The sequence below is a fragment of the Thermobia domestica genome, chromosome 5, assembly GCF_964235325.1.
Source record: "Thermobia domestica chromosome 5, izTheDome1.hap1.1, whole genome shotgun sequence".
Classification (NCBI taxonomy): Eukaryota; Metazoa; Arthropoda; class Insecta; order Zygentoma; family Lepismatidae; genus Thermobia; species Thermobia domestica.
Genome location: NC_137458.1, coordinates 144,772,301 through 144,796,499, shown reverse-complemented (window position 1 = coordinate 144,796,499; position 24,199 = coordinate 144,772,301). Strand labels below are relative to the sequence as shown.

Below are 24,199 nucleotides of genomic sequence, written 5' to 3'. Positions count from 1 at the left end.
AGGCAGCAAATGTTTAGGATTACTTTCGTCGATAGTTTTACAGGGTTCAAGAACAATGTCGGCGTGCGTTGCAGAATCCAGGTTGATGTTTCAACGTCTTTCACTATGGCCCGCACGTCACACAAAGATTCGCATTTTCGTGCTACTTCCTGCAATGGAAGATCTAATGCTTGATTATTGCAATGAATGTATACAGCTTTCGGATGTTGAGTCGAAGTTATCTTCTGCACACCATTCACCCGTCCTGACATGATAGCTGCACCATCATGACACTGTATATTTTCTGCATTCAGGTTAGGTTTCGTTAGAATATCTTATATAGTGAATTCTGTTTCCGATTTTGTACCACTGGGGTGATCATTTCCATACACCCATAAATATTTTGTTGGGTTTGATGAATCAGAGTCAATACAGCGCACACAGAGACAACTGTTCTTTCTTTGACATATCGGTCGTGGAGTCGGCTATGATTGCATAAAATGGAGACTCTTTAACTTCTGCTACCAAGTCTCTCTATAATGCATGTCCCATAATCTTTAAAATTTCATTCTTTCAATCAGCACTAAGCCAGTTATCCTGTCGATTAATCCATTGGTTGAAAACAGGCACATCCATTTTTCTTTCATCCAGGAGCGACATCAAATTACCCGTACTATGCAAATGTCCACTGATTGCTTGACCACTGCGAGCTAAATATCTAACACTACTAGTTATCATAAGTAGTGACTGTCTTTCTTATTCTTGTTTACAAACTTGGTCTGAAAGGAGAGCTGAAATAGAGGTTCTGTTTCTGCACTCATATCTTAACCCTTTCACTACCACTGGGATATATGTGTCCCACGACACATTCTCAGAGAACCCCTGTAATTTACCACATGTTATTGCTATGAATCGATGTTCCACTGGTAAAGAGAAGCCCGCTAATGGTTCACAGAATTCTTATTACTAATATTATCAAATAGACAGTAGTGGAAGTGAACGTGAACAATGAAAGTGATAATGGAACAGATGAAAGTGAGGAACAATATACTAGTGATAAAGAAGTGGTTGTATGTACTGTAATTTGGAAAATGATGCCGAAATGTAAAATATTTGTAATCATAAATGCGACCCAATTGTTTTTCTGACAATATACGTTTCATAATTGAAAATACAAGATGATCATTCATGTCAATACCACTGGAACATATAGGTCCAACGTAAAAATATCAGAGGGATACATATTGTCCCACCCTTCCCACATCAAAGAACGAAACGGTGGAAAATGTTTTTTGTATATATTCATACGTTTAAAAACAATTTAAAATAGCCATATATTAATGTTTCTCACTCCGAAAAAAATGGTAGTGAAAGGATTAAACGAACGGAACGACAATAGAGTTCGCATTTTCATATGCTCTGAATTATTAATCCTACCTTATACATTTTTCCTCCTCACTATAAAACTTACTGCACTCTGTATATTGTTTGTAAGAACATTAATTTAACTTTATGGAAAATGTATTTAGGCCCTAAATGTCCTGTTAGTCATTTAAACTGTTATATTTTTCAAACTTTAAAATCTCGCTCGACGACTCCTTTCATATTGCAGACTTACGGTTCTTAAACAACAATTTTAAAAGAATTTACAGTGTTTTGAGAATGTACACCAATGGAAATAATGAAAATTTTCAATTCTTTTTCCTAATTCTTTTTGTCTAACATGGGGGCAGAGAAAGCGTCTAGTCCCTTGTTTCAAAGAGAAAGATAAATCTGGAATAGAGAATTTTTTTTTCACATTACTATAAAAAGCAAAACTTAGTTCATATAATCAGTGTTGTGTGATGTTTTTACAGTCTGAAAGTGAGGGGGCAAAACTAGTATCTTGCCCCCTTTGAAAATTTCAGGAGGGGCAACTGCCCCCCTTGCCCCCCCGGTTCCGGCGCCCCTGTATAGAGAGAGAGAGAGAGAGAGATGGAAAGATATATAGATAAATAGAGAGATAGATATGTGTGTACACTTTGATTTCATATATTCCAGCCTTTAGGTTTCACAGTGTTAACCCGTAACAATCCAAAAACTACTTTCCATTTTAGCATGTTTAGTTTTGTTGCATTTAAAAAAAAAATAGCTCGGAACCAAATAATTTTATTGAGTAATGGAAAGTATTTGATTGAAATTTTATATGTTACTGCACAGTAAGCTCTACTTAAAGTGCCATAGTAATGGGAGCTGAACGACACATCGGACGAAAGAATGCTTGGGGCTAGTCTTCACCTCCATGGTTCAAATCTGTTCCCATAACCGCGGGGTGTGTGTTACTATGTGGTGGTTGCCCAATTTCTGTAACAAACTCATGACTAAGGCCCGGATTTTTATGTAGTACAAAGTACCGAAATATGTACATAAATATGTAGCAAAAATCAATGAAATATGTAAGAAATATGTTAAAAATATGAAAATATGTAAAAATATTTTTTCGTGTTTATTTTGTCTGTGCTATTTTCTTAGCTAATAAATATGCTGTAACATCTTTCTGTAATAACTTCCTACAGATACGTACAAATTTTCAAGAGAAACAAATGAAAATATGTATCAAGAAAGTAAAAAATCACATTATTGAACATAAAAAATATTGATTTTTTTTCTAGCTTCTCGCCAACATTTCCAATCCACCCGAAATTACTTGCAATGTACGCTAGTGAACATTGAACAACAGGATTTTTGAACGCACTTTGAGAATCACGTACTGCTGCACTGGACTCTGCAGGAAATGTGGTGACAACTGACTTTACAGCATCAAAATTTTCATTGTATAAGTTATCAGCCTGTATCCAGGTGCCCCACCGTGTCAGTACAGGCTGCAGTGGTAGCGACATATTTGGTAGCATATTGTTGTAGCACTGCACACGACCAGGGGCTTTCACAAAAACTTTCTTAGTAGAAGACACAAGCTCATTGACTTCAGGGAAGTTGATCCGCACTTCCTCTGCTACACAATATAATCCATGGACCAAACAGCACATATGAATGAGGTTTGGGTAGAACACTTTAAGCGCATCGGCAGCTCTTAACATGTATGCCGCAGCATCAGAACACATCAGAAGCACTTTTTCTGCAGGAACACTTTCAGGCCACAACACTCGCAGTCCATCATTTACGAAACGTGCAACTGTGGAATGGTTTGTTTTGTCCAAAACTTTTGAACAGATCAGAAATGGTCGTGATGGAGAATCAGGGTCAAGCTTTCCTACCAGATTGGCAATGAAAACGTCCTAATACGTCTGTAGTTTCATCCACCGCAAACCATATATATGCGAATCACCAATTTCAGCTCGCATGTGTTTGATAGTATCTTCACAGCACACATCCAAATAATTCTTGCTGATAGTAGAGTCGTCACGAATGTGTCTCTTGCAATATTTTTCGAAAAAGGACGCGAACTGTGGGACTTGCAATTTATACCACGATATGTCTGCTGCTATGAACGCATTGGCAAGGTCTTTGTAAAATTCACTGCTGTTTTCAGATGCTGGTTTTGTTTGGGTTAAAAGTTTTTGCTTTGTGGCACGCTGTAACACCTTGTTTTTCATGTGAATAACTGTTTTCGTGTTCTGGTCCAATTGCGCCTTCATTGAACAGCCCACTTTCTTATCGAATACTTGACAAAATACAATTTTACCGTCTGTGGTATAAGCGTCATCCATAGCTATCCACGATTCCCATTTTGACGCTAAAGAGGAAGCCATCATTGAAAAGAAGAAACAAACTGACTCAGTCACAAGCTGCACACTAACAAACCGATCGCAAAACTGAATCTTTTTCCCCTTTGTTTGAAGGAAGAAGTGGCGAAGTAGACATCGAGTCATACAAAAGCGATTTTTTATTCGATTTAAGAAACAAGTGATAAAGCCTAGCCGCTCCAATCACCTCCCTCTCACTGCCAAGGCCACGCACACCCGTAGAGGATGCACATAAAAAAATGAAAGAGCCAGTCAACTGTGTGCGTTTTAGTTTGTTTCGTCGGCACATATCCGAGTGGCGTCTGCTTGCAAAGGCGATAAGCACAAAAATCCTTATATTGTTTTCTTTCTTTATATATAAAAAACATTTTTTTTCAGGATTGGGAGCGATAACTGACGACGTTTCTTTGCATATTGTAGGGTGTATGATTTGTTTTAACCCAGCTTTCCCGTAATGCAAATCGATTGAACAAAGTGGGAAAAAAATACAGATAATTAAATAAAGTACTTTTTGAGTTATTATTCCATATATAGGCCTATTTTTATTTGCGTATTATTTAAAGAAAATTAGCGAAAAGGAGCAAGGAAACTGAATTTATGTAAAAATATGTACAGTAGACGGAAAATATGTAACAGACTTCAAAATATGTAAAAATATGTAACGTGATTTTGGTTTATATGGCTCTTTACTTCGTAATTTGCGAACATTTCATATTTTCACCAGCGTACATACAAAGGAAAAAATATGTAAAAACATAAAAATCCGGGCCTTACTCATGACAGTACACCCAGATTAGCTAGTGGCTAAAAAAGAGTTGATTTTTGGTTCGCCATTTTGGATTAAAGTTTCTTATATTGTCGTGATCTATTCGCAATCATACAACGTACCTCTTCATACCAAGCCGAGCGGTCTGCGGCGATAGACCATGGCTTGAAGGCCCCGGGTTGAGTCCTGGAAGGGTCATGTGTATGGATTTTAACAGCATTTGTTTTTTCGTATTGTGTCAGGGGCGAAATCGTACGGGATAAAAGGATTTCAGTCTGAAAAAATTGGAGAGAATATCCTCCCCAGGATACTTTCATGGGAGTAAGGAATTAGTAAAAATATAGGATATACATTTTATAGCAGGTTTAAAAATATGGTTTGGGTATCCTATTTCTTTTCTGTTAATTATGTTCTCCAATGTTCGAATTTTGATCATTCTCATGATATTTTCTGCTTTCAACGGAGTTCCATGAATATTATACCAAATGTTCTTTAAACTTATCAAGTTAGGAAGATTTTATATGCCTGTAAGAAACAATTTCTGAAGATAATTCAGGTCCTAATGATTATTATTCACTAGGAAAGAGAAGTATTCCCCTCCTCTCAACATGGAAGCAGAGGGCAATTTCGCACTCTGGTCAGATCAAACATTTCCGCGTAACAAAACGAAGGTCCCCCTGTAAAACATCTTCACCTAAAGTGTTATTTTTAGTATCATAAATTTGCTGAAAGCAAACAATTTGAAGGGTTTGTCGATAGTATCTTTGCTTTCTTTGTCCTTCGCCTCCAAACGAAGAGGTGAATTTTACAACATGACTGCTGTATAATAAGCGAGCGATTGGTAAAATGGTAAAAGTATGTTTTATGTGTATGAGTGTGTGTGTGTGTGTGAGAGAGAGAGAGAGAAGACAAAATTTTAGTTGGAAGATGACATACTTCAATTGCCGTTTTCGGTTCATATAGCAAAAAGAATACCGCCACCAGAGAATAAAGACAAGTGTTGTCTGTTATCTTACACCATCTCAGCCAGAACTTTCAACTACAGCCTGTAATGAGTGTAGACCTTACCCAGTTTTCAAATTGAATAGATGGTGGTGGTAGTTCGGTTTCTTGACCTTGTAAAAATCTTGCCAGTCTTTGATTTTGTTTGTCATCATTCCAGCCAGAAATAAAAAAAAAAGAGAATTCCTCAGTTTACAGCAAGGGGAATTGGGGACAAGTTATTAAGGATGATACTCCTGGAAGCTCATGTATCACGATTGTATCATTCAATAGACAGGACACTTTTCTATGAAGGCTTTTCAACATGTTTTCTCACAAAGGGGATTTTCCTTTTGCAATCTATATGGCCACTGGCAATTTCAATCTTGGCCATTCCCGCCAGCGTTTTGATTTTCAAGACACGAGACGAGACGAGACATTTCACGAGACGTCCCGTCTCGTCTCGTGTCTCGTGTAAAAGGGTTCTGTCCCGTCTCGTGTCTCGTCTCGTTTACGAGACGAGACGAGACGAGACACGAGAAATGTCTCGTCTCGTGGCAACACTAGACACCCAATTCACGAGACGCGTCCATCTGGTTCTGACCCTTCTCGAGTCGCCCGATGATTCTTCCACGCATAACATCATCATTATGGTCTGTTTGCGCCATTCTCCTACACGTACACTGGCACTATGTCAAGTAATGCAGCTTTGGCTCACAAGTCTCTAACGTCTCGAACACAAGTGCTTGCGTGTTGAAACAGCGCTCATCACCAACCATCGTTGAATGGGTGTATAGTCACAAATTCAGTATACGTCTATCAAACAGGTTGGGATAGTATTCAGATAGTTGGGAAGTTGTGTGTTGTTGAACATGGTGGTATGAAATGCACCATGAAAGAACACAATTACAACTGGTTGTTCTTCACAAATTCAAACTGAAACATCATTCACAGTAAGCCGCAAAGACCATTAACGGTGCGCTCGTGCCAGGAATGACGAATGAATGTATCATTTGCTTTTGGTATGTCAAATTTCGTTCCACTGACAGCATTTCAAAATGTTGTTGCTGGTATAGTGACATAATGGAAGCAGAATTGTAAATTTAAAAAAGTATTTAAAAACTTTTTAAAGGAAAACTTAGTCGCAGTTTTTTAACAACTTTTTTTCTTTTAGACAAGTGTGATACATGTCTGTAAAATCAAATAGAAAACAAAATTGTGCTTAGAATGTGCCGATATTTACAAAATAAAGAGCAATAAAATTTGAACTTATGCTCCCCCCTCCATCTTTAAGAATTTTGTGTAATCAAATTAATCAAAATTATTTAGAGTATTTTCATTTTAGCTATACAGGGTGGACCATAAGCCACGAAGGGTTTTAAAACAATATAACTCCTCGCATATGTTAATAATATGTATTGAAATGGTTGTGTAACATACATCACATATGGGAGATTTCTGTCATCTAGGAGTGAAAAATAATTTCACGTAAATGTCCACTATGATCTCGCTCGCAAGCTCTTTCCACAACATTCGTCATTATACTTCTCAAATTTGTTGTAGTTGTCGATTAGGTTTCCGCGCGGATGTTCTCCTTCAGCTACCATATTGTTTGAGGTTTATTCGCATATGCCCGCCCGTTCCTTGAAATGGCTCCAAAGGTAAAAGTCTCATCCACTTCATAGGTATTCTGCCATTATTGGTAGATCACTTGCTGCAACTGAGAAACTTTCATACTGCATTGTCTTCCGCTAACCTCTTCGTCTTCACGTATATTTTTTTCTGTTTTGATGTCGTCCATTACTTGTAGTCTTCTTCGTCCCCTTCTCTCTTACCTGCCACCATACCCTCTATCTAGCACATCCCTCATGATACAGTTCCTTCTTAGCCAATGTCCCAACCAGTTTCCCTTCTTAATAATGTCTAACTTTTTTTTTCTTCCCCACCATTTTTAACACCCTCTCATTCGTTTTCCGCTCGACCTAGCTAATTTTCTCCATTCTTCTCCACACCCACATTTCGAAAGCTTCCATCATATTTCACCATTTTTGCGTTATGTCCATGTTTCTGACCCACATAGTAAAATACTCTACACGAAGCGTTTTATGAGTCCTCTCAACTTTTTATTCACGGTCACACAAAATAGATCTTTCTTTCTGGTTAGCATACGGGTGTTCGTCACATGCAGGGTTGCAATGACAAATTCATCTGCGCCGGAGCACTTGATAGGAGATAAGAGAACTCGAAACACAACTTAATCATAAACACAAGATTAAAGATCAAATTATGAATGTTTATTCTAATTCATAAGTGGATTGTATGCTGGTTGTTGCTTCTGACAAAGGAAAACCCTTTCTTCTTTCCGATAGGGGAAAGGGTAAATGAGTAACGGAAAATGAAGGATTGTAGATAATCACTTCAGTAGATATGAACTAAATGAAAGCAGGTAGTCTAATTAATTAGCATTCTGTTTACGTTTAAACAAATATTTAAAACATAACTTTCAACACTTCTGTTGTAAGTTTCATTTTCTTTTCCGTAAAACAAAAAAGCGAGTATTTTGTTGGCCTGGTCTTGTACCGGTGTGTTACTCCTCTCACAAAAACTATGCAAGAGCGTCGCTTCGCTCCCCTCTGGTTTCACTACATCCCTGGCTTATATTCTTCGTTACTTATAAGTGGTTCGGATTCCACGCTAAATTTAGGTCCACATCTTATACAGTATATCTACGATGCTGAAAGATACGATAAACTCTAATCGAACCACCCAAGAGTGATATATGATTCATATATCTCATCCAAGAGTGATGTATGATTTTGATTTAAATTATCTTAGCTCCAGCGAGCACCCTACCCCGGAAAAGTACGTGAAAGAAACATATTCAAGTCACGTCTTCTACCATCCATCTTCAAATAACAAAGCGGATCCCTAGAAAAAGAAGAATATCTTTTTTGAGATAATTGAAATTGTCCTAAGAGAGAAAAAATGAAATGAAATCTTTGAGTTTTACGTCCCACGGTTATGCCAGTTAGGCTAAAGGAGACGGTGATGATGAGAGATGAGTGAAATGGTGGAATGAAGAAAGTGGGAGAAAACGGGAGAACCCCGAGAAAACCCACGAGCACGGTGTTTGTGCCACAAAGTTCACTTGGTGGGGGCTGGGATCGAACCCGGGACCCCAAGCACCAGAGATGAACGCTCTACCACTGAGCCACCGCGCCCCCTGTTTTAAGAGAGAGTATACAATAGTTTGTGTCCTGTGTATTCTAGTGAATTTTTGAGGTATCTCTGATCCTGAATATCTCCCTGAACATATGAAATCTTTCAGTTATATGTCCAACAATATGCCAGTTAAGCTAAGGGAGACGGATGATTAAAGCAAGTGAATGATGGAAGAATTTTATGGAATGAGAATGTCGTAGGAAACAGGAGTACCCGAGAAAACCCACGGACACATTGCTGTTCAAAACAAACATACTTTGCCTGAGATTGAACCAAGGACCGCATGCACCAAAGGTAAGCGCTATACCACTCAGCCAGTGTCGATTTTACGTATAAGCTAAACAAGCTATTGCTTAGAGCCCCACTTCCTTGGGAGCCCCAAAATCTAAAGGAAAAACTGGATTTACATTTCCAAAATATAAGAAAAACCGTAAATAAGTTAAAATCTACATATGTATAGCAATAGTGCTTCGTGTTGTGTAAGTCCCATGATGTAAGTAATGGGTTCCCTTCTGCTAGCTTGATTTTTAAAATATCAATAATTTCTTCATTTCTGTATATAGGACGCCTAAAAGGCCCCATTACCTTCAATAGCTTAGGTCCCCACCAAACCTAAATCCAGGTCTGCACTGAGCCACCGTGACCCCTTCCTGGATATAGCCTTCCTGTTAATTCTGAGCAATACAAATTCTGTAACTACAAATGCATGGAAAATCAAACTACAGTTGATTTCTGTGTAAAAACGTGACCGAATTCGTTTCTCTCTCTATTTTTTTTCTAATATTATTACGAGACACGTGCAGAATTCTCTCTCTGTCTCTCTCACTCGTAGCTGGCCTCAATGTGTTTCGCTACAGTCATTGGCGGTTACTAACTTTCACTCACCGTTGTTCCCCCTGATCACCTTCATCATTTTTTTTATTATTATTATAATAATTTGTTTCTGTACAATATCTATACCACTTCTCCTTTTTATTTGCAAAGGGAATTACCCGGTACAAATTTCTTACGTTTGCATTGGCCAAGGGCACTAGAGGTAGGCGAACCGAGACTTCGAAATGCTTTGACGTACGGGAAGCTGAGCAATCCAAGACTTGAAGCAATACTTATACCCTTTCCTTCTGCCTGTTTGCCCTGCATTGCACTTAGTTCGTGCAGGTCTCTCGCCGCTCTGTGTGTTGTTTACAGGTAGTGTTGGCAGGAGGCGGCAGTGTGCTTTATCCGCGATATTATGAATGTCTATTCAGTAGCATAACGACCTCCTCTAAGTGGCAACAACAGATAAATAGTTGCAAACTATATTATATTTTATACGAATTTTTTTTACAAGTGTTAGTGTTAAATTTATAACAAAAGTGGATTCAATTATTAATTGTTTAGTGATGAATTGTACATTTTAAGTTAAATAATTCTAGTCTATTTCAAGCAAATACATAACCAAAGCTGACCTATATAACGGAGTCCATATCATCAGTGCTATCACAAAAGGTAAGATCACAATTTTATGGAGATGTTCCTTAATTACTCCAATATAAATTTTATATTTTTTGGTAAACTTTCGAAGAACTATAAAGGAGCAGAAACAAATTTGTAATTGTTAAAAAAAAAAAAAAGTGCGCGCCACTACACGTACAGGTATATACTAAAATCTTTCGTACCATTTATAAAACTGAATTATGTATTCTAGCCCATGATACTGCAAAGTAAAAATGAAATCTTTCAGTTTAACGTCCCACAATTAATTATGGCCGTTTAGGCTGACAGAGACTATGATTAAAGCAAGTGAATGATGACGGAAGAATTGGTGGAATGAGAAAGTAGGAGGAAACGGGAGTGCCCCGAGAAAACCCACGGACACGATGTTGTCCACCACAAACTTACTTGGGCGGAGATATGCTGGAAAGTTACTGCTGAAATATTTAATTTAGAAATTTGAAGGAAAGTGTTATTTCGAATAAAACAACTTAACCTCAACAAATTTCACCCATTACTAAACTTTTTTTTTTTTTGAAAGTAATAAATAATGCCTTATTGTATGGCTACCAATGAGCGTAAGATATACAAAAGAATGAACATAAGTTTCTATATACTTTGTTTTGTAATTAGTTAAAACAAAATTCACCTCACCGGTAAGTTACCCTTTGATTTCATTTTTTAATAAAGAGAAAATCAGACTGTAAAATTGAAGGGTAAAAATTTACCCAGAACGTTCGATATTTGCAGTTTTTTTTATCAATCTTATAGTATGGCACAATTTGTTCCTTACGGAAAATTCCTAACCTGACTAACGCGCTATAGTCCTGCGTTCGATTTTCGGTAGGATAACTAACAAACCTGAGGCTACTTTCCTATTTTCGGATCCCACTTTAATCCAAATTCAATTTTGAAAAGTTTAGTTCATTGGTGAGGGTGAAATTTTGTCGAAAAACCGCTCTGGGCTACTGGGACAGATTCATAAAATGTTGAATGTTCTACCCAATGGGACTGAGTTTTGTACGGGTGATTTACTTAATCCGTATTCACGTTTCATAAATAAATAGGCTATGTTAGGAAACCTAGAATATGGGGTGAGTCATTAAACCATCATAAATTTGAAATATCAAATTACTGCAAACGGCATTATGAATCTTTACGTCTATTGAAAGCCATCTGCATGATTGGGTGTGATCAAGGATGCACCCGCGGGGAGTCCAGAGGGTCCGGAACCCTCCCAAAACTTCGTAACTCAACATTACTTTTGTACACTTTCTCAATAAAACTATATTTGTTTAACAGCGAAATGATTGATGTAGCATGAAAATTTGATCATAGTGGCTTGTAGTATTTGACTCCCCAAAAAGCTTGAGCTCCTCCCAACAAAACTGTCTGGGGGCGCACCTGGATACTGTTTTCGAAATAAAACCTTTTGAAAAAGTCGAAAATTTTCGATTCTTTGTAACTTTGTTCCTGTTTATTCTAAATATATTGTATCATAATCATAGTATTTGACACTAAGGTACGTACTTCTGAGTCTCCCTCATGGCTGTATGGTTAGCGTACGGGTCTTTGGCGCGGAATATCTACGTTCGACAACCGGTGAGAGCCCATGGTTCGGATCACACATTAAGCTGTATGTCCACCTCTCATATAGCCTTGATGCTGAAAGAGTCATTAAATACAAAATTCAACCCAATTCCGTAAAGTAAGGTACTTGGGATGTGTATTACCACGTCCACCTCACTTGCGATTTAATATTAACTGTAATAGAGGCTTCCAGAATGTTAATGGGTGCGATTCTTCGGCGTCCTTAGTTTGTACGTACCGCTAGCCTAACTATTTTAGGTTGGCAACGTTATTAATCTGTTGGTATTTCTGCACTGTATCCAATTAATTGTACCTGCCAATATTTGCATCGTACAAAATTTTGAACGCTTTTTTTAAATTATTTATTTCTATTTATTTAATAATTTGAAAGTTAGTGTGTTTCAAGATAAACTTAGAGTATCACAATCTCAAGCCATATATGCGAAATCACTTTTGAAAGTTGAATAGTTTTCAAACGAAGCACAGATATCCAACCCATGAGATTTTTTTCTGTCTTTTCTGTGTATTTTCATGTGACCTTTAAAATGATAAAAATGATGGATATATATGTAACGGGAAGTTAACACAAACAGTTCCTGGATATTTAACTCTAGCACTAAAAATCTCTCAGCGAGATTCACTAATTATAATGTTTTTTTCTTGGAGTGAGTAGTACAGCCCTATATACCTATCGAAATATCTTAAGATCTTGAACTCTTAAAAAAAAAAAAATTCAGGAAGACCCTGTAATGTTTAGTGCTAGAGGATTTAATATCCTTGTACTACATACATTCGTGAGAAATTTGCAATGTTAGTAAACTTATTACAGCGAGACTGTAGAAGGTTTCTTACGAATCGCATTCACACAAGTATATCTCAACCATTATTCTTGTTCAAAGTTCATTACTTCTGCTACAATAAGTGGGATCACTATGTGTTAACAACGAAGTAGTTTTGCGAGCTCGAACTGGGTTTATCCAAACATGCACTTAAACTTCAATCTTTGAGTGCGAGTCTTAAGTGAAATTGAATAGCTTTGACAGCTATTGTTCCTACTTAAAATTCAAGAATGATTTAAAATATACGTATTACGTGTAGGGAACTACTGGGACAGTTTTCTGAGTCGGACTGTCACTTTTATTGAAAAACTAATCTCATACGGCAATCCTAAACAATCAAGACAGTGGATGGATCTTGATCTAAGTCCAGGACGGTTTGCCAAAAGCCTTAGGAGGTGTTGTTGGTATGTTGATCTATGATGAAGTTGATCGATCGTGTCTTTCTCCGTTGAGGCGAAACCTCATTCCGTATAGTTACAGTGATAACCATGACTCCATGAAATAGGGACATGGAAAGTGCAAAGACAATTTCAGGTTACCAAATTCCATTAAAACTTACTTCCGCCTTTTTCTCTCCATTATTTCTTCAAATTCGGTTTTCACGGAGTATTAACGAGAAGAGAAGAGGAAAAAGAAAGACAAAGAAAAGGACAAAAAAGAAACATTCCATATGGTTGTTAGATTTGTGTTATTGAAGAATTAACAGATTCTGTTAGGGTATTTACACTTTAAGAATAGACTTTAAATTAATTTGCTGATAGCTTAATTGGCTCAGTTGAATAATACCTGATTGGATGAGTACATAATCTACTTCCCTCAAGAAGCATCTATGAAAACAGAGGCGTCATTTGAGAAATCAGAGGGGCAATTGACCCCTCTGGTTTTGAGAACGCATCCTTGTTTTAATAAATTGTATATTAATATACTAACAAAAAGTGTGAAACTCTCATGTCGTTGGACTGGACAATATTGCCCTTATCCCCCGCTGGCAAAATTTGAACTGATGCTATTGTATGGGGGGCGCAAAGTAGGGACCGTTCTTCAATGGGTGATCAAACCTAACATACTTTACCATTTGTTTTTGCTGGATTCCAAAGAAGTGTGCTGTACATGAATTTTACAAGTTTACAGTGTTTATGGTTTGTGTCAGTGGCATACGCAGAATTTCACTAAAGGAGGAGGTAGTTCAATCACTGACTCTCACATCCTTTCAGGACAAGCGTGATCTTATGTTTATTTTTGCACAATATCTTGCTGAAGGCTTAAAGTTTAAAGCCTAACCCTCCCCCTTGCATACGACACTGCTTTGTGTTGACTTACAAACATTATAGTCAGAGAGATTTTTCTCTGAATTTCCCAAACAAGAAACTTATCAAAGAATAGGGGCCTATATACATCAAATGTAAAGGAGATAAGAAAACGTAGCTGCATGGAAACAAATGTGAATCATATCCAGTCTATGATTTCTTTACCTAGCAGCAGGGCTGTATTTACGCATAGGCCAACATCTACAGTGGCTCCGGCACATTTGGTGCTAATTTTAGTGAGAAGAAAATTTTCTCGGACATTCTTTCCCTTACTTCAGTTCAAGGTATTGGCACGGCACAGCAAAAATTTTAAATACGGGCCTGCCTAGTAGCTATGCTGTTTGGAATCTTGAAGGTAATTTTAGGAACTTTTCCCTTTCGTTGTCACCAAAAAGACAGTATTTCACTTGACACATCCTTAACTTAAGGCTATTTTCCTTTATTTCTAGGGATGCAGACGAGACAAGATTTGAGGCTGTCTCGTCTCGAAAATGTGCTGTAAAAGCAGTGGTGCCCACCCCCCCCTTATGTCTATGACGCACCCCCCCAATTGTCTATCCGTAGGTGTTCTTCCATGAAAAAAATCTTCTTTTCGATTAATTTTACCCCCCCTCATCAAACATATTTATATAGATTTTAACCCCCCCCAATATTTCAATGACGCAGTTTGCGTCATAGCCCCCCCTTGTGGGCACCCCTGGTAAAAGCGATGTCTCGACTCGAAAAATGTATATTTCTCTATTGGAAGAGCTTTGTCTCGACTCGAATTTTGTGAGAAAAATTCTGTCTCGATTCGCCTCGTGTGCATCCCTATTTATTTCTCTTTTCGTCGTACTTATTATGCATCAAAGACAGCGAGATAATATATATATATATATATATATATATATATATATATATATATATATATATATATATATATATATATATATATATGGGCCTTGTCACCTCGAAAGGCAATATATCCTAAGGGGGTATTAATTTGTCTTCCTCAGTTTTATATTTTCTTTACTATTAAGTTCGTGCGAATGAAATGTCCTTACCAAGTGCATCGTTTCTGAAGGTCAATAAATAAATAACAATACCTGGTTAATCAAAATAGCCGTTCTCTGCATGTCATTACTCAGCCTATAATTGGATTCGTGGAATAAGAAGTCTGTAATCCCCGATTCTAACAGTAAGAAGTCCTCCAATACATATTGCACCGCCCGATTATCAGGGATGTTCTTCCTTCCCAGGAAAATACTCGAGATGCTGGAAGAGATATACTCGGTTAGTGAGACGTCAGGAGAATGCGGTGTATGAGGAAAGGTTTCATAGTGCAAATCTTGGGGAGTCTGCAGTGTTCTTTGAGCTACATTTGCTTTTGCATTGTGCAAAATGAAGTCCTTGTGTCTTGAACTTTTCTGGATGCTTGTGGGCAAAGTTGTACGGTGTGTAGAACTGTAATGATCTGCAGAGATTAGAGATGCAAAAAAGCCGGCTTTTTTGAATCGAAGGTTTTTTTCACATAAAAAGCCGGCTTTTTTGGGGAAAAAACGAGAATTTTGGAAATTTTGGCTTTTTTCATTTTCATGATTTTTCTATCCAAATAGCTTTCTTATAGTATATTCTATAGTTAGATAAGAATTCCACGACCTAAATGCCATATTTAGCTGTGTAATTCACCATCAAGATGGATGGAGCACATATTTTACGAATTAAAGCTAACATGAAGAATGTAGTATTTGAGGACAATTTTACAGGCTATTTAACTTTATTTTAACTTTTGAGTTATCGAAATTTTTTTTCTTCTCTAGATCATTTTAGTTTGTCATCCGTGTTTCATTTCTAAGAGCTTAGTATTCTAGCTTCTAGCACAAAAGTTAAACTTAACGTTTTTCTATATGTCCGTCAAACCGTACTTCCACATTTCTGTTATACTGTAGTTGTGCAATGATTTAGCAATAATTTTCCAGATACAACCTTGAATACCAATTTATACAAATAATCAGTAGCGAATTTAGAAAAGTACTTTGGGAGGGGTTTCTCTGATTGTTTCGTTTTCTAAAAAGTCCTAATTTTATTTGGGAGGTGCTTGAAGTTTATGAGTCCAGGCATAACTAATATTTCGTTTCGTTTATATGTTTAGCAATAATCTTCCGGATACAACCTTGAAGATCATTTTATACTGAGAATCAGTGGCGAATTTATAAAAGTGTTTTGGGAGAGGGTTTCTTACTACTAATGTTTAGTTTTTCTAAACATTCGTAATTTTTATTTGACGGGAGCTTAAAGTTTATGAGTAAAGGCATAACTAATAGATATTTCGTTCGTTTTAGACATTCCGCAACTTTGGGGAACAGGCTTCAGTCCGAAAGACCGATCCCCTAACCTTCGCAAAACCGTCATTGCTGGTAATTAGTAATAATAACGATTTAAAAACAATAAGAAAGGAAGTCGGCCAACTCCTACACTCCTAGTCGGCCAGTACACGCACGATTTCAACATTCACAGATGGAATGAAGGAAGGCTTTGTCAGAATGGTCGAATGCTGGGTTGAATCCCGGAGTTCTCGATAGAAGCACAAAAGCCAACCACTCAGTCATGTTTGTTGTGCAGTTGTATTTAGCTTAACTTAAATATATTCCGTAGTCCTTTTTTTTGGGGGGGGGTTCCCTAATGATATGTTGAATCCCTCTTGTTAAAAAATCAGAAAATTTGAGGACTGGGTAAACCGTGATGTGGTCAAGGGCGCCCATGTTGTGGTTTCCAAGGAGGGGCAAGTATAAGCGACGTTTCAAAAATAGTTTCAAATTTTACTGTAACTAATGTAAAAATTCTATTGGATTTTCAATATTCTGAAGTACATTTTCCTCTAGGGGGGCAAGCGCGCCCTTGATGGTGGTTATAAAAAACTTGACTGTAGAATTTCAAGAATATACAGAACCAAAAGGTTCAGATGTGCAGCCTTTAATTGTATCATATAAATCTAAGTATTTCTCTTATGTTTTATTTTAATTTTATTTTGTTTCAAAAAGAGGGTATGGAATATTTTGCAGTAAAAATATTACTACATACAATTTTGCTAGTTATTTGTATATTTTTTTAAAAGAAGTTTTTACTTTTAGGGTTGGCTCGTTTATACCAGCTGTTTTTTTTTAATAACTGGTTTAAACTAAAAAAAAAATAAAAAGAACAAAAATGCGAATCGTGTGAACTTCATGGTGACGTTTCCACATGTCAAACCATCTGCATTAGTCTTATTTCCTTTTCACCTTTTAATCAAGGTATCCCATGTTCAATTCTCGGTCGAACCACAACCCTTCTTCCATGTGTAAACCAAGTAGCGGTTCGGATGTCACTTTAAGCGAAAGTCTTCTCCTTGATAACCTCGGTATTACGTAAGGATGTTAAGCCTAAACATACGAAACGAAACCAAATTATATATTTCTGCATGCCTGTTGTTTTATAAAGAAGCCGAGGTTGCTTAAATATATTGATTGAAATTGGTAAAATTTATCGATTGCCTACGTAGCTTCCAACATTAGCTTGGATTTGACTTTCAATGATATCTACAAACTAAATTTGTAATTTAATACCTCAGTTTTAACGTACTGATTATAATACTTTGACCTTTAAATTTTGCATGGAAAGCAATGACAGGATTTTCCCGTTATTGTTTTACATTTAAAAGAATGACGGAATTTTCCCGATGGCTAGGGCGGGAGTTTCTCAATTTAAGAAATTTACTGACCGGACTTCTTTAAGCTTATGGGACCTCTTCCAGCATAACCCCGTTGTTGCATAATAATACCAAGGCGAAACAAACTTATTTCTGTGAATATGTAATATAAATACATAAAGCAAAATATCTAAATCAAAAAACCTGGTTTAAACTCCAAAAAAGCCTGGTTTAAACTGCCCCCCCAAAACGGGTTTTTGGCATTTTCAGAAACAAACTTGGTTCTTGCCAACTTTGCTTACTTTTGTATATAGGAGGTTAATTTTTTTTTTTTATTATATACATTGGTTAATCCTTTGGAATTCATAATGTAAAAATGTTGAAGTAAAATTGTTTAAAATATCTTTTCGAAATTCATGGTTTATTTTCGAGGTTTTATATTATTATCGGCATCAACCACTAATTAAATGACTTTTTGTGTTATAGAGAAGCGAAACAATGTCTGCTTTATCAATTTAAAGCAGAATTTTGAAAAAAGCCCAAAATTTCCCAAGCAAAAAAGCGAAGCAGAAAAAACAGAGTTTTTTTTTTCAAAAAAGCCGGTTTTTTTCCGAGCCCTTGCATCTCTAGCAGAGATAGTTTCGCCTGGACGAAGAGGACAGATGGATCAACCCCAGCAACACCTTTTAAGGGTTTTCGAAACTGTTCTGGACTTCGATCAAGATCCAACCACTGTTTTGACCGTTTACGATTATCGGAACGGATTAATTTTCATCAAAAGTAAATCAGGTGCAGGAAGCTTTTCCGATTATTTCTCGCACTGAGAAAACTGCACATGTCTACATTGCTATTCTTCTTGATCGGTGTCAACTCATGAGCACCCATGACTGACATTTTTTTTTTTTTTTTTACATTATCAGTTGCATTAACTTCCCCCGATAACATCACCTTTACGACGACAATTATATAACTGATGGGGAGGATTACGTGCTAAAGTGAAATTTAAAGTTATGTCGGCTATACAAATGGAGTAATGGTTCACAATGGTCTAAATGGAGTAGAAAGAGGAAGAATAATCTGAGAGAAGGCAAAAGTTGTGCAGTAGTCAAGTTGGCGGAAATCATAGTGATTGGTACGGCAACTTGGTCATTAGTCTCAAGCGTGGTCAGAGTGGCTGTAACGGTTGGGATACTACGGAGAGGAAGGTAGTGGGAAACCACTACTCTATTTTTCCCTAGTTTGCTTCAGTAGGAGATTATATGCACAATGATTTTTCGCAGGTCAAAATACAGTTCCAGTGGTAAAATATCCCCAGAGGTAAAATATCCAGAGGTAAAGTATACCCACTCGGATGTCCGAAAGGGTATGTGTTGTCTTAGGAAAGACTATTTGACGAGAGAGTAACAATGTAGATAAGATACGTAGCTAGAGAAAAGAAGATAAACAAGAGCAACAGATTTGGAATAGGGACATGGAACGTACGCACCAATAAGGAAGGGAATTAGAAAATTTTCAAGACATTAAATGATCTAGATTTGGTAGGGGTTTGTGAAGTTAGATAAGGAGTTCAAAAGTGAAGGATATAGAATGTTTTAGTAAGGTAATGAAAATGGCCGTCATAATGATGTGAGAATAAAGCTTGATAAGCGCTTAAAGGAGAAGATAGTCAAAGTAAACTTTATTGATGATAGAATTATCATGTTAAGTCTTAAACGGGAAAAAGAAGAATCTACCTAGGTAGTGGTGATACAGAGATACGCACCGACTACTTCGCATAAAGCTATAGAAGAAAATTATGAGAAAATAGAAGAAATTATAGACAGGAACAAGAGGAGTCCATGTGTAATTGTAATGGGAGTTTTCGAGTCAGAGGGTGTTAGAAATGGTGGGGAAGAAAAGACAATTTTTGATATTATTGAAAAGAGAAGAGAAATTTGTTGAGACTGGCTGAGAAGCAACTGAATCATGAAAGGCGTGCTAGAGGATATGATGGCAAGAAAGATAAAGAGAGGGCGAAGAAAGCTCAAGTTGATGAGCGGTATCAAAACAGAAAAATTGTACGTGAAGACGGTTAGCTGAAGACCTTGGAGCATGGAAGCTTCTGATTGGCGGCAAGTGACCTGCTAATAATGGCCGAATACAATATGATAATGATGGTGGTGGTTGCAGTGACCCGCCGAACGATAATGGTATAACGTTTTTCCAAGGGTATGCTTCTACGATGTTTGAGCTCATCAGAACATATTTGTCGGTACCCACGAAGTACATTTTGCAATGCTGTATCAACGGAAGGAAATTTGACAAAATAGTGGCAAATGATCCGTTTATTCGCTATTAATGGTACAAATGCACTGTTAATATTTTTTTTGCGGCTTGCTGAATAGAATGTCCCAGTTCGAATTCTTAAAGAAAGATCACTCGGATCTCCTTTTGGCCTGTCGTATGATCCTCTTCAACAACGCACTTTCTCCTTACAATATGGGTACCCTAACCCATTTACTGAACGTGCACAAAGTGTTTGCTACGTTTAACGTGACCTTCGTTCATTTCTGAGTTGTGTAGCTGAGGATTGAAACAGATCAACCTAATACATCATATAAGAATGCTCTACGTGACATTTGAAACAATAGCTGTCAGTCTTCAAATACTACGACTAGAGCACTTGCCTAACCCACAAGCCGCAGAATACTCGTAAATGGGAACTGTACGAGTAATAATAACCCATTCTCTGTGCAGAATGGAATAGCCAATAAAGATCACTAAAACAGACTGTTAGCCGAAACAGATGTTCGAAATAATTCCCAGATATGGCTGCTATATTTCACTCATGTAACTTCCATTTAGTCTCAGAAGCCGTATACCGTCAGTTGAGAGGAAATCGATCTCCCAAGGTGTTTTTTCAATTTTAGGCAGAGCTAGCACTTCCATACAATCTTCAATTGCTTGAAGTTTATTCCATCCACTTGTAAACCTGTCTTCTGCACTTTTGGAAGCTTATACTATCTTCAAGAGAAGGTGAGATTCTTTGCGCCCATTTTTATTTAATGGAACTTTTCGTTTTTAATTAGACATAAAGAATAATCTCCGTTGCCTTTTGTGACCAAGTGGCTAAAGCACGAGCTTTCCATGCATGTGATTGTGGGATTGATTTCTGTTTGGGATACTTGCCTCAGATACAAGCTGGAATAGCGGTTTCGATTCCATTATAGATTCCGTAGCTTCCTTGTTTAAAAAAAGAACCTAAATCAACGAATGAAGAAGTTTGATTATTATTATTTGTCTGCAAAGAAACAACATATCTTCAACTCTGTGATCAGGAATATAGCTTTAACAGCTATCATCTGTCATCACAACAATATTACCAAACTATCTTTTCTACGACATTAACCAAAGCTCCATTCACAAAATTCCACTTTCAATTGAATATACACGGCAGAGGCGCTTTCAATCAACTGACGTGAAGCTCTAACCACCCTCTGACAAGAGAAAAGACGAAGGTCCGGCAGTCTTTTCGATGAACATTGAAATCTCTGAACAACGGACACCGATGCGATGGTGCACAATTATTTGCCCGTTTCGTAAATGAGAGATGTCCATACCGTAGAGAGGTTGCACAGACTCAGATTACTCATAGTTCATGCAGTAATTAGACCTATATGCAACATACACTCTCGTACCATTAGCGTCATTTCAGATTTGGCTTGGGGGGGGGAAGACCCCTTGATATAAGTAAAATTTCGCCTTGTTCACTGACTTACTACTATTCTATTGACAAAATCTATATAAATCTCAAACTTAGGGGGGACAAATGCCCCTCCCTGTTCCGCCTAAATGCCGCCCCTGTCTCGTACATTGGTTATAAATGTAAATACAGGCTAATATCGAAACAGTCGATTCAGTGTTCGAGTTACTGGAGGAATAAGGAATAATTTCCTGTCTGTCAAGAAACAGAAGTATCGCTGGAAGATACATGAGCATGTTCTACATAATATACTGCACGCATAATTGAAAGAAATGGTCTTGTTAAGTTTAACGTCCCACGATAATGCTTTTGAGCTAAGGAAAAAAGATAAAAAATAAAAGTAAATGATTGTGATTTTTTTTCTTTCCCATCGGAAGTCGAGGCCGGAACCACGTTCACATGGACAATAATTTTCTACTCCAGTACATGTCAACTCCCTATAAAAAGACGAATTTCAAGTTCAGATTGAATATAGATATTCTGAGTGGTGTCATTGATTTCTGACAAAAGAAATTTTGTGTAAAAAGAGTATTTTGTCTATTGTACTATACCGCAGATTTATTTTCAAATTGCAGAAAGTATTTTCTATGGTGAATATGAATGCACTTACAGTAAATTTCTGTCCGCTATGAAGAAATTACTAAAATGTAAAGGAGAAAGAAGACTATGTAAACATGAAAATATATATTTTTGCCAGGATAAAGATAGCTGTCCGTATTATGGAGGTGCCCTTATATGAGGTTTCGATCTATCTAAAATGTTATGAAATGTAGTTTCAATATTTTTAAACAGAGTACTAGTAGGCTACATGTTCTTTTCAGTGGACATGGTTTGATATCTGTCTTCATTGCGGAAATGTAGTTCGGATCTTACGTTCAGCGAAACTCATAACCAGGAGATAGAACTGGGGATGTGGCTTCCAGAAGTTTTGTTGTGCCTGTGAATTATTCAAATGGTTCAAAATACACTGTGTGAAAAGCTTCTCTTACGTGGTTTTTCAAGCAGTATGGCAATTTCAATAATTACAATATTTGCCAAATAATTTTAAGCTAAATTTACTTTGCAAACATAGTTACAAATATACAGTCGAAACCGTTTATAACAACATCGCTTTTAACGACGTATTGGGTATAACGACGAAATCTAATGATCCCGTCTAAACCCTATATAAAAACTGTATTTAAGAAATCGCTTAGTACGACATTGCTTATAACGACATATCGTATAAAACGACTTGTTTTTATAACATTATCGGAGAAATGTATCGGCTATAACGTTCAATGTTGATTTTTGTTTGTTACCTGTTTGGAGATTGCTGACAACAATGTAAGGTTTACGTATTTTGAAACTCTTGCTGACACAGGTGCGTAAATAAGGGCCCCGCAGACCCCGCATTGCGGGGGGGAACCAAGCCATCAGAGGGTCCCTAAATCGTGAACTGGGAAGTAGAGAAGGGGCCCTACTCCACGCTGCCTGCGAGGTGGCCCCCAAATCTTTAGTTACGCCACTATGCTGACAACAATGTAAGGTTTATTTTCAAACTCTTGTTTTCAGAATACAGTATTATAGATATCCAATCAGTCTGTCTGTCTTAAATAGTCAAGGCAAGAATCGCTCTGAAAATGTCGCAACAGAAAAGGAAAGTGCTAAATATTGAAAAAAAGTCACACATAATATGGCGATTAGAAAACTGAGAAACAAACGTCAGCATCGCGAGGGAATTGGGTCTATCACACTCGACGATTTCTTCAATTTGGAAGGACAGAGAGAAAATACAGTCTTTTTTCGAAAAAAAAATCTTTAAAAATCAAGCGGGTCAGATCATCCGACCACAAAGAGATTGAAGAAGCTTTACTTAAATGGTTTAAGCAGCAAAGAACAAATCATGTGCCGATCAATGGACCTATTCTTCAACCGAAAGCCAATGAATTTGCTCGTCGGTTGGGCAATCCGAACTTCAATTTTTCTTCCTCTTGGATACAACGTTTCCGAGCTCGTCATGATATTGTTGCTGGGAAAATGTGTTGCGAATCTACGAGTGTACCTGATGGCGTAACAGACGAGTGGCTATCTAAGAAGTGGCCTGCTTTGTGTGAAAATTACAAGCCAGATGATGTATTCAATGCAGATTAAACTGGATTGTTTTACAATATGACACCAGATAAGACTCTGAAATTTAAAGGTGAACAGTGTTCGGGTGGCAAAATGTCTAAAACAAGAATCACAGTTATGGTTGCTGCAAATATGACGGGATTTTGTAAAGAAAAGCTTTTGGTGATTGACAAATCCAGAAAACCAAGATGTCTTAAAAATATTCACTCCCTACCTGTAGTTTAAGAAAACAATGCAAAGTCTTGGATGACATCGGAAATTTTTGAAAAGTGGTTGCGTAACTAGGACTCTCAACTGAAATCAAAGAAACGAAAAATTCTTCTTCTGGTCGATAACTGCCCGGCTCATCCTGCAGTTGATAATTTGCAATACACAAAGCTTGTGTCTTTATCTCCAAATGTCACTTCAGGTTTACAACCTATGGACCAGGGAGTTATAAAATCTCTTAAGATGCAGTACAGGAAGCTTCAGGTGATGAACATGTTGCAAAAAAATCGAAGAAGATAAAGAACCAGTTTTCAACGTTCTTGGTGCTATTTTAATATCTGAAGCATGGGAAAATGTCACTTAAAGGACCATTACTAATTGCTTTAAACATGCAGGTTTCAGAGACCTTTCTTCACCATCCCACGGTGAAGACGACACGTTGTCAGCAACAGCTGATGATGAAGATGTGAAGGATGCTATTTTTCTTACGCGATTAGTGAAAGAACTTGGTCCATCTTTATCAACTTGTGAAATAGAAGACTTTGCCGAGGTAGACAACCATCTTGCAGTGTGC

The 24,199-nt window shown here is 37.2% G+C and overlaps 1 protein-coding gene across 2 annotated transcripts in view; it reads left to right on the top strand.

Annotated features, from left to right (window-relative positions):
- LOC145686148 (sodium- and chloride-dependent glycine transporter 2-like) overlaps positions 1 to 24,199 on the top strand; it is a 237,836-nt gene that overhangs the window by 112,474 nt on the left and 101,163 nt on the right. The window contains exon 1 of one of the 2 annotated variants that reach the window (XM_081759140.1): positions 9,764 to 10,179. The exons of the other annotated variant lie outside the window; for it this stretch is intronic. The gene's annotated coding sequence lies outside the window, so the exon portion shown is untranslated. Of the gene's footprint in view, positions 1 to 9,763; positions 10,180 to 24,199 lie in introns of those variants that run through there. 2 annotated transcript variants of the gene reach the window in all.